The sequence below is a fragment of the Dermochelys coriacea genome, chromosome 6 (genome assembly GCF_009764565.3).
Source record: "Dermochelys coriacea isolate rDerCor1 chromosome 6, rDerCor1.pri.v4, whole genome shotgun sequence".
Classification (NCBI taxonomy): domain Eukaryota; kingdom Metazoa; phylum Chordata; order Testudines; family Dermochelyidae; genus Dermochelys; species Dermochelys coriacea.
Window position 1 is genome coordinate 35,607,528 of NC_050073.1, and position 10,379 is coordinate 35,617,906.

General features: G+C 46.0%; 1 long non-coding RNA gene across 4 annotated transcripts in view; it reads left to right on the forward strand.

Annotated features, from left to right (window-relative positions):
* LOC119856591 overlaps positions 1-4,629 on the forward strand; it is a 28,857-nt gene extending 24,228 nt beyond the window's left edge. For all 4 annotated transcript variants that reach the window (XR_006281847.1, XR_006281845.1, XR_006281846.1 and 1 more), the window contains one exon: positions 773-4,629. This is a non-coding gene — a long non-coding RNA (uncharacterized LOC119856591). The remainder of the gene's footprint in view (positions 1-772) is intronic.
* Positions 4,630-10,379: the final 5,750 nt, after the last annotated feature.

Sequence of the window (10,379 nt, forward strand, 5' to 3'; positions counted from 1 at the left end):
AAAAAAACAAATTACACAAGTACACTATTTTTATGTATATATATAATATATATATAAGAAAGAAAAAAATCAAGTACGTATAACTCAGAAGAATATATCAATAATAAAACATAAATTTATTGCAATACATGACAAGATCTGATTTCCTTGCATTATTTCGATCTACATTAGTAGGACACCCCCCTGGTTTAGGTGGGGATAAGTAATAAAAAGAGAACAGAAAAATGGGGGAAGAGTGTGTAGTGGAGTGTAAGGAAGTCTAACAAAGTTCTGACTTTTCCCATGATGACTACTTCAATGCTTTTTTTGAAATATCAAATTTTTTAAAAAAAAATTCATTTTTTTTGGTGCCCCCTGCTTTGCTGGTGCCCTAAGCATGTGCTTAATCTACCTATTGGGTAATCCAGCCCTGCTCAGTTGAATGGAAACTAGGGAGAAAGGTTACCAAAAATACAATACATACTTTATAAACAGTATACTGTGGAAGTGATCTTATTTCCATGGATGGTGATTTACCCATCTTTGTTAACAGATAGGTATCCAAATCTCCACACCATGAGAAGAGTATATATTCTTGTACTGTTACTTTGTATTTATGCTCAAAATCCAGAAAATGCAATACTTCTTTTATCTTAAAACTTATACATACAAAAATCTCCTTGTTAGATGAAAAAGAGCTAATAGTGAGTGCAAGTAATATTAATTGGATGTATTATTGTTCTTTGCTTTGAGAGGATGTACATTTAATCTATTGTGCTTCATTTTGATGCAGAAAAAGCAATGATGCAGAACTGAAACCAGAATAATCAACTCTGACAGGAAAAGACATTAATAGGAGCAAGCAAAATAAACTGGAGATCTAAGTAATGGCTAATCAACCTAAGAGGATTTACCTAATTAATCCTGTGTTGCAGAGCTATCCAGATTGCTTCTCAGTCTACTCCCTATGTAACTATTTATTACTTACTGTTAGCTTTCTAGAAGAAGTAAAAACATCTTGTAACAAGGAAGACTACATTACCTATTTTTGAACTGCTTTATTGTTCTACTGCACAGGTAGTCCCCTATACTGCTACTGTACAGTGAAAATATTTCCAGAATTTCAAACATTTTGCAATCATTCTTAATCATAGTCCAACTGAAAAGTCAAGAAAAATAATAATTTTGAAAGTAATATTTTTTTATAGTATTACCTGTTTTCTTTAAAGACATTGTGAAGGAAAACAATAGTTAACTACCAGAAGGCTAGATTGCCTGGGATAGATACAGTTGCAAAATCTAGCCCTTATAAATAAATGTAACTGTGGTCATTTTTTTGTTTTGCTTGTTTTTTTCCTTTACATAGTTACATCATTTGCTGAAGACAATCTCACAAAAAGTATTTTGTAAGAAAAAAAAAGCAAATGGTTAATGTTTAAAGAACATATTTTTGGATACATTTTAAATATCTACAAAGAAATTTCAGAATGTGGTAGATATGTGTCATGTATACTTTTAGTCTAAGTAAAGCAATCATATGAAGAGATTTTAAAAATAGATTAAGTGTTTTATAATCTTGCCTACACTAGCCAGCTGAAGGCTTTAAATAATTTAATCCCTACAGCAACTGCCAGTCCCAACTGGAATACTGAAACAAGGCCTGAATTCAGTTGAAACCCAACAGCTGCAGTCTAATAGTGCTTCCTTAATTCAGCTACTGATCTGAGTTTATGCTTATGGAGGACACTATATTCTTAAATTCACTAGGGCATTAATTAAATTAGTCTAAGTGCCTCATGTTTTGTCCGATCTTCCACTATCAAATTTACCTCAAACGTTACTCTATTTTCTTCTCCTCCCTCCTACAAATTCTTGGTTTTCATGCCAGATGCAATACAAATAGCTTTAAAAGCTTTTTAATGTAACTATCATCTTATAATTTCTATGCTATTATGATGAATTTGGGCTATATCTGTACAAATTATGAATCTGGTTGATACTGTGAAAAAGTGCTGTGTCGTGAATGCCTATATGTATGTGGCTCCACTATTGCTGACAGGTCCTGTACTGTACACAAAGAGAGAAACACTGAAGTGGTGTTTAGGATTCATAAACAATGGGTGAGCTCCATCCTTAGAAAACCAGCTTTAGCTTAACTCTTCTGGGGTGGAAAAGGCAGGAATGGTGGAAAGTTATCTAAAGACAGAACAAAGGAAGCTGGGGCAGGGGAGTTGGGGTAGGATGTAAATAATAAGTAAACACATGCTCTCAGCACAGCCTGCAAGTGGGCTCTTGTCTCAATTTCCCTCAATTCCTTGCATGAACTCAGAATAGCCGTCAGAGTACATGAACAGCCCTTTTGTGAGAAGCCTTTTTTTACCAAAACTACCACTACCATAAACCAGAACCCTCCCCCCACCCCAATACAATCCAAACAGAACATTCATCCCCACATCCAACATCTCTCACCAAACCCCATCTTGGGTACAGTTCTGGCATCTCTCTCACCATGGTTCAGCTCAGTTGAGGTATCTCTGACCATGGCTCACCCCAGCTCCTATATATGGGATCTTTCACCACCCTGTTTCCTTCCCAGTTATGTTTCCAGGCAGCTCTTGCCTGGAGACATCTGCCAGTTCAGCCTTCCATCATTCCCAGCCTTCAACCCTCTCTAGTCCTCCAACTTCAGGTCTCTAGCTCAGATAGCCAGCAAGCATCTCCCTCTCCAGCTCTCAGCCTTCAGCCCTCTCCAGCCCAGCTTTGATGTTCTAGTATGGGCTGCCACTCGGGTGGACAGCACTTGGTGCTGGGCGCACAGTCCTTTTGTAACCTCTCATTGCTGCGCGAATTATTACAAGTCATGTGACTATTTCCTGCTACAAGTTCCCACCAAACTTCAAAAAGAACACCAACTGGGCAATAAAGAAAGGGGACTAACATGGAGGGCAAACAACAACTCAGGCAAAAAAAAAATGGCAAAACCAGCCAAAAAAGTGAAATTGCCCCTATTGAGAGAGAGGAAATCCTCTGCCGCAGTGGCCTGCCCAGAGCCGGCTCTAGGTTTTTTGCTGCCCCAAGCTCCGAGAGCGCAACTGCTCAGGCAAAAAGAAGAAGAAGAAAAAAAAGGATGGCCGGAATGCTGCCCCCAGAATTGTGCGCCCCAAGCATGTGCTTGCTTTACTGGTGCCTGGACTGGCCATGGGCCTGCCATATGAATTTGAGCTGATCCACTAACAGGTGTTCTTTATCATAATAGTATTCAGTTTAGCTGCAAAAAAAATAGCCTGATGCATGACTGAAGTGTGTTGTGCCCCCTGCAAGAGTCTAGTCTTTCCAACTGGGAGAACCACCATGCTTTTGCAAGGTGCCTGTTGCTGAGTCATTGGCCCATCTACCTTGGGGAGAAATTTATTTTACCTGAACCTGTTTTACTCTAGTTCCCCACTGAGTTCCCTCCCTGCTGAGCAGCAGCAGGAGCTCTGTGCCATTGAAGAAGCCTGCTATCAAGCCAAGGTGAGAAGTACAAGGTAGGATTTCATCATGGGCAGCTTGTGAACCACCGGCTGGGGGAGGCCAGCCCCCCCAGCCCTCCCCTTCTGTCTGAGGCCTCACCCGTATCTACCCCGAGCCCAGAACCCTCCTCACCGCTGCTATCAGCCTCAAGCCCCACCCCAGGCTAGGCCCCGCCCCAGAGCGTCGGGAAGTCGGGCAGGCGGTGCTGCTGCAGTACCCACAGCCCTGGCTGGAGGACAGGGGAACTGGAGGTTGGCGCCACACGCAGGCAGAGTGGTGGTAAGCAGGAGCGGGGGAACCTGGGCATGGCAGAGCATGGGTGGGGCCACGCCTGGCTGTTTGGGGAGGCACAGCCTCCCCAGCCTATGGGACCACCACCCATGGATTTCATTATTTCCATGAGTCAAGTCGCAGACAATCTAGGCAAAATCTGTGTTTAAGAATAGCTTAATGGAGCGCTGCATGGCCCAGAGGATATGAAGGGATACAAAAATTTTCTCTTTCAGGTCACCAAGTCAGCTCTGACCCAGGTTGGTAGCTACCAAAGTCATGCTTGCAAGATTTATTGTATGAAATAGTTGGTGGTCTCAGTCCAGTTCCCAGTGGATAGGTTCATATCTGTCTCAGCAGCAAGGTCAAAAAGTAAATGGAGGCTTGTGACAAAGTGTGGATTTTCCCTTGTTATGTTGTTTGTGAGTCTTACTGTTGAGCCTATGTGAGTTTTACTGTTTTGCAAGAATACGTGTGCCTCAGTTTTCCTGTGTGCTGCACCAATACCTCGGTGGTAGGAATAGGGGTGTGTGACTTTGGCTGAGACTCTGGGGCAGGTGAAACTGCTCCAGCTGCCTGCACATATTCTATGACTGGTGCCGTTCATAATCTGAGATCCAGGAGGGGGATGTAACCAGATGACTCTTTGCCCGGGAAGTGAGACAAAGAGAAGGAGGAGGAGCAACGAGGGTGTCTGAGGTCGAGTTGCTGGAAGCTGGCAGTCTGCTTGGGGGGACTGGAAAAGAGGGAGTCCAGGCCACCTGGTCCAGGACTCCCCAAGATGGACTTGACTGAAAGTCACTGAGTTTTGTGCTAACAAGTTCTGTTCTATGCTGTGTTCCTGTCAACTAATAAATCTTCCATTTTACACTGGCTGAGAGACACGTCTGACTGCAGAGCTGGGATGCAGGGCACTCTGGATTCTCCAGGAGCCCTGCCTGGGTGGACTCACTGCGGGAAGTGCATGGTGTGGAAGGGGATGCTAAATGCTCCAAGGTCAGACCTAGGAAGGTTGAAGCTGTGGAAGCTTCTTCCCATGGTGATAGTATGCTCAGAGAGAAGAGAAATGCTCCCCCAGAGTCCTGGCTGGCTTCATATGGGGTAGTTCCAGAACATCGCACCAGTGACTCTGTGACAAGGCTGAACCACCAATCCACAGATTCCTGCAAATCAGGGTGAAGTACTAAAATAGAGCAAGTTGGTGCAGCAGCTATTCATGTTATAATATGAACAGAATAGCTGCAGTGACACTGTAGGGTTATCAAGAATCCAGATGCCAAAAGTATAGGCTTCTATCAGCTTAAAGTAAAACTATTTTTCAGGACAAACTACTCCATAGGCAACCTTAAAGAAGAAGGTAAGTTTTGTTCCTAGCAGCTAGGATGCAAAGGATCTGGCTTCTTCAAGTTTTCCCAAACCCCTTTCCATGGGGCTTCTGTTATGAAGAGTCCAGAACTTCCCATCAGAGTTTCTGTGGGTGTAACCCCAACTGGGGAAGTTTGGCCTAAAAAAAATTGCTTTCAAGACAAAATAGCTTGAAGGCTTTTCTCTGCATCTTTATTCAGGATCTTCTTCTTATATCCCTCTGCTCCCATATCATCTCCCCAGAATCTTCATTAGCCAAGTTCTAATGTTGTAAAACAGACTTTGTGGATGAGCACTGCTTTTTTTATACTTACTGTCCTCCAATATTCTGTTGGCATTTGGTATTGGCTTAAGTGATTTAAATGGACTGTCCAGTATGTAAAGGTGTATTATCTAATCATATGCACAGGGAATGAAACACCAGAAGAACCAGCCCTGGCTTTTCTGAGAAATGTATCTTGTATTTAAGGTAAGAACATTATTAATGGATTGAGTAGCAAGTGCGTGACTGTAGTTTATTTTAGTTAAAAAGGAGGAATCAGACTTCTTTTCGTTCAGCTGTCTGTGTGCCTAACGAAGGGACCCTACTAACTATTCTCTGGTTAACGTGCGATGTGTTGCCACAATTTAAGTTACCTGAGACTGCCAGATGATGCACTAAACACATGAGGAGATACGAAAGAAGGCACCAATGTGCTAACCGACACCAATACTATGTCGGTTAGTATTACCAACATAAATAATAGCAGTAATCACGTATTGTTTGTACAGTCCCAAAAGTGTCTAGCTGCTTGTATAAACTGAATGTTTTATTGGGGGTTAGCCAGCTAGTTAGGATAAAATAAGAACTGCCTTATTGCTGTGTTATGACCCCAATATTTTAATAAGAGATTATGACTTTACCCAGGGTACAGTCTGGACTGTTGAATGGCTGTATCCCCTCAATCCTCCAGCCTTTTACCCTGCTTTGCTGTGAGAGCAACCACTCCTGGTTTGCTCATTCACAGCCTCCAGCAGGTAAATCATTCCCAAATATATTGTATGAGTGCTATGGCCAGCCATTGTTGAGTTACACAGAAGAGCAACACCAGCAAATTCCCAGTCCCACACTTGCCCCCAGAAAAGTGAGTATTGTACTATCCAGCACCCTCCTACACAACACAAGCTCATATAAAGTCCATCATTTTATTCACAGACAATTATATGGACAAATTATATCCCAAATGGAGTTTCCCAAACACTTCAGTCCAAGCACACTGGTGCTCATAAAACAATAAAACAAGTTTATTAAGTACAGAATAATAGATTTTAAGTGATTACAAGTAGTGAGGTATAAAAGTCAGAATTGGTTACAAGGAAATAAAACATAAAATGCAACTAACACCTGACTGAACAAGCTAAGTGAATTCAAAGAAAAGTCTCCCTCACCGCATGTTCCTCAGAAAGGTCTGAGTCAGTTTAAACACAACCTTTTGATATCAAACCCCCTTGTCTGTTGACCTTTGGAAAATCTACTATATGCAAGCCTACACGGGGCTGCCACTCTGGAGGTGCTTACAACACTAAGTGATTCACCTTACTCAGCCCTCCTCACCATTTATAGTTCATGGAGGAACTGTGAAAATCTTCTCCATGGCCCACAGTGATACATAAACCATTCATAACCTTAATGCAGTATACTTCCCCTAAAAAGCCTGCATGTGGGTGCACCCCCAGTGCAGAAGCCCTCCCATCGGCATAGGGAGTGTCTTCACTGAAATGCTACAGCAGTGCAGCTGCACCATTGCAGCGTTTTAAGTGTAGACAAGCCCTAGAGTTGCCAACTTTCTAATGTCACAAAACTGAACACCTCTGTCCTGCCTCCTGCCCCTTCCCAAGGCCCTACCCCAGCCCCACCCCTTCTCCAAGGCCCCTACCCCTGCTCACTCCATTTCTCTTCCCCCCCACTCACTTTGACAAGGCTGGGGCAGGGGGTTGGGATGCGGGAGAAGGTGAGGGCTCCCATTTGGGGTGTGGGCTATGGGATGGGGCCAGGGATGAGGGGTTTGGGGTGCAGGAGGGGGCTTAGGGATGGGACAGCAGGTTGGAATGCAGGGGGGCATGAGGGCTCCAGCTGGGGGTGGAGGCTCTGGGGTGGGACTGAGGATGAGGGGTTTGGGGTGCAGAAGGGAGCTCCAGGCTGGGACCAAGGGGTTTGGAGTGCAGGAGGGGGTGCAGATATGGGGCTCAGGACTGGGGCAGGGGGTTAGGGTGTGTGAGAAGGAGGTGAGGGCTCCAGATGGGGTGTGGACACTGGTGTGGGGCTGGGGATGAGGGATTTGGGGTACAGGAGGGGCTCCGGGCTGGGACAGAGGGGTTTGGGGTATGAGAAGGAGTGAGGGGTGTGGGGTCCAGGCGGCGCTTACCTAAGGCGGCTCCCAGGAAGCAGCTGGCAGATCCCTGCGGCCCCTAGGCATATGCACCTAGGCATATCCACCGTCCCCGGAGCACCCATTGGCCACAGTTTGGAAAGAATGATGGCCAGAAAGGTAGGTTTGAAATTGTGATCAAGGAAACTGTCTCCTGCTTCATCCTACTACATGCAGTACATGAACTACATGAACCAGGCTTTTGGGCACATTCTTTGTAAGTGAACAGGTCTGCAGCACAGACATACCTGACATTTTTATTCTAACAGAAATAAACCATAAAACCTGAATACTCGCTAAATGCAAAAAAGGGTAAAACTATGGAGCTCAGCCATTTCTCAGTTTTTTGGGAAAAAACCCTTCATCAGAGAGAGGTATTGTGAATGTTCCTGAGAAAAACTGAGACAGCTCCAGCAGATCAATGAACTATACAACTTAAGGGAAAGTTACATCCTGGCACAGTAGCAGGTGTGCATCCACTGTGTACCAAGGCATACTGGACTGGCACTAAACCGCAAAATCTAGCCTGAGGTGCTAAGTAGCAAATAGGAATGAAGCAGGAACCTGATGTCCTAGTGCAACAGACACTTCGGCTGTTGCATTAAATAGTGTCCATAGCACAAGTCTCTGCACAGAGCACATAGATGCTGACTGATGCCCAGGAGAGGGTGGAGTGTGCTATGCTGCATGCTTTGGCAATATAGAAGAGTGGTGAGGTGTTATGTGCAAGGGGGCAAGCAGTGAGGAGGCATGTGGTATTGGTCCTTATGTTGTCTTGTGGAGTCGTAAGAAGGAAGTGCAGTCTGGACTCTTAGAAGTAAGGGTCTTTTACAGCCAAAACATAGTTACATAGGAGAGCTATGTACTCCTAGCTCTGTATCTGATCAAGCTGCCGCTAGACTGCTTCCAACCAGTTCTCATTAAAATGTGCTCTGCTCTTAAAGGCAAGGTACATACTTAGAACACCAGTGGCCCGGGAACTGGGAGGTCGTTGATTACAACAGGGAAACCACATCTAGTAGGGTGACCACCTTTTCAAAAGGCAAAAGGGGCCCCGTGGCCCTGCCCCCTGCTCCTCCTCTTCCCCTGAAGCCTTGCTCCCTGCTCCTCTTCTCCCCTCCAAGGCCCTGCACCCTGACCAAGCCGGAAGGCAGAGTCGGGCCCTGGTAAAAACCACCCACGGAGCTTGGGCCACTGTGGGGAGCCCCAGACCCTCCCTTGGGCCACTGTGGGGAGCCAAGGTTAGGTGGAGGGTCCAAGGCTCCCCACAGCAGCTTGGGTTACCTGGGCAGCTCTTACTACTGCCGGCTCTGGTTGGCTTCCAGCCTGGCCAGGGGGCCGGGCCTCAGCAGGAAGAGGAGGAGCAGGGGGTGGGGCCTCATGGTGAATTGGGGCTAAGACTCACCTCAGCCTCCCCCACCAGGAAGAGGCTGGTGCTATCCCTGAGCCTCAAGCAGGCACAGAGTGGCACCGCAGGGAATCCGGGACAGTGCTGTCCTGGAGTCAGTCAGCATAGGACTGGGACTTTAAATCTGCATTTCGGGACGGTTCCACCCAAACATGGAGGAATATCTGGTTTTTGATTTGGAGAAATGGAGTTTATTTGATATTTGGTGCAGGAGCGTTTGGTATTTACATAGGGGAATGCAGAAGAGAGCTATGATTGTCACAATTGCTTGGTGTTCTGCAGGCCATGAAACAATGAATTCATTGCAGAGGAAACCCTCTTTCTATTTAATAAAAAGGGGGGTTACTTTGCAAACTGAGCCTCGCATCTCCCTAATGATCATGCAGCCAACCCCCTAAGCTTCACAGGAAGCATAACTTTGGGCTGGGCAAAGCCTTTGTGGGCCTCTGTCCTTGAGGGAAATTCGCAGACTCCAGCCTGTCTCTTTCCAAGCAGGCTCAAAGATTGATTCAAGTCACCACTTTCTGATAAACAGCTCAATTCCTGAAAATGCTGCCTCAGCCCGCAAGGAACACCAAACTTAAAACTGACTTTCACTTTCTCTTTCTGACTTTCAGCTGGACTCTCTCCTTTTCTAATTTCTAAACTCTCCCACTAATCTCTGTCTCAGAGTTCGGGCCTCTGGGTTCTAAATTCAGTCTTGCCAACTTCAAGAGATCAAAAATCATGAGTCAGACCCCCCAAAATCATGACATTTTAAAACAAGATCATAGTGTGTGTTTTAGGTGAGTCTCCTGATTTTTGAACTCCCCATGCCCATGCTCATACCCAGGGTGTGTGCATGTGACAATTTGTGTTGCCCACTCTCCCATGTACTAGATAAGGTCATTTAGGCCCCTGCTGCAGATACTCTCACCCCTACATCTGTCCATCTCCTGCCCAACAAATAATCCTATCCCCCAGTCTTCCATCAGTTTTGTCCCCATCCAACCCCCATCAATTCAGGCCCCCCCCTCAGTTCAGTCCCCTCAACCCCATCAGTTCAGTCCCCCTACCTCAGCAACTCCCATCGCCCTCAATTCACCCTCCCAGCACTCATCCCGCCTGCTCAGAATCCACCATCATACAGCCTCCTTATCCCATCAGCCCCCCTGCAGCTCCTAGGCCATAGTTCAGCCCTCCCAGCCTCACCTCTGTTCCTGAACGTTCTTTATCCTCCCCGGGCCGGGGGGTCTGCAGTGGGGTCCCCTCTCCCACTTCCCAGGCTAGTATGGGAGCAGCCACCCGGGGCTGACAGTGGGAGCCCTTGCTGCCCCACATCTGGGGCTTGACAGTGGGAGCCTGGCCCTGTTGCCCTGGCAGCTGAGAGCAGGATCACTGACCAGGGCTGGCTGACAGCCAGAGTCTCTCCTTGCAGTAGCAGGATCTCCCGCTGT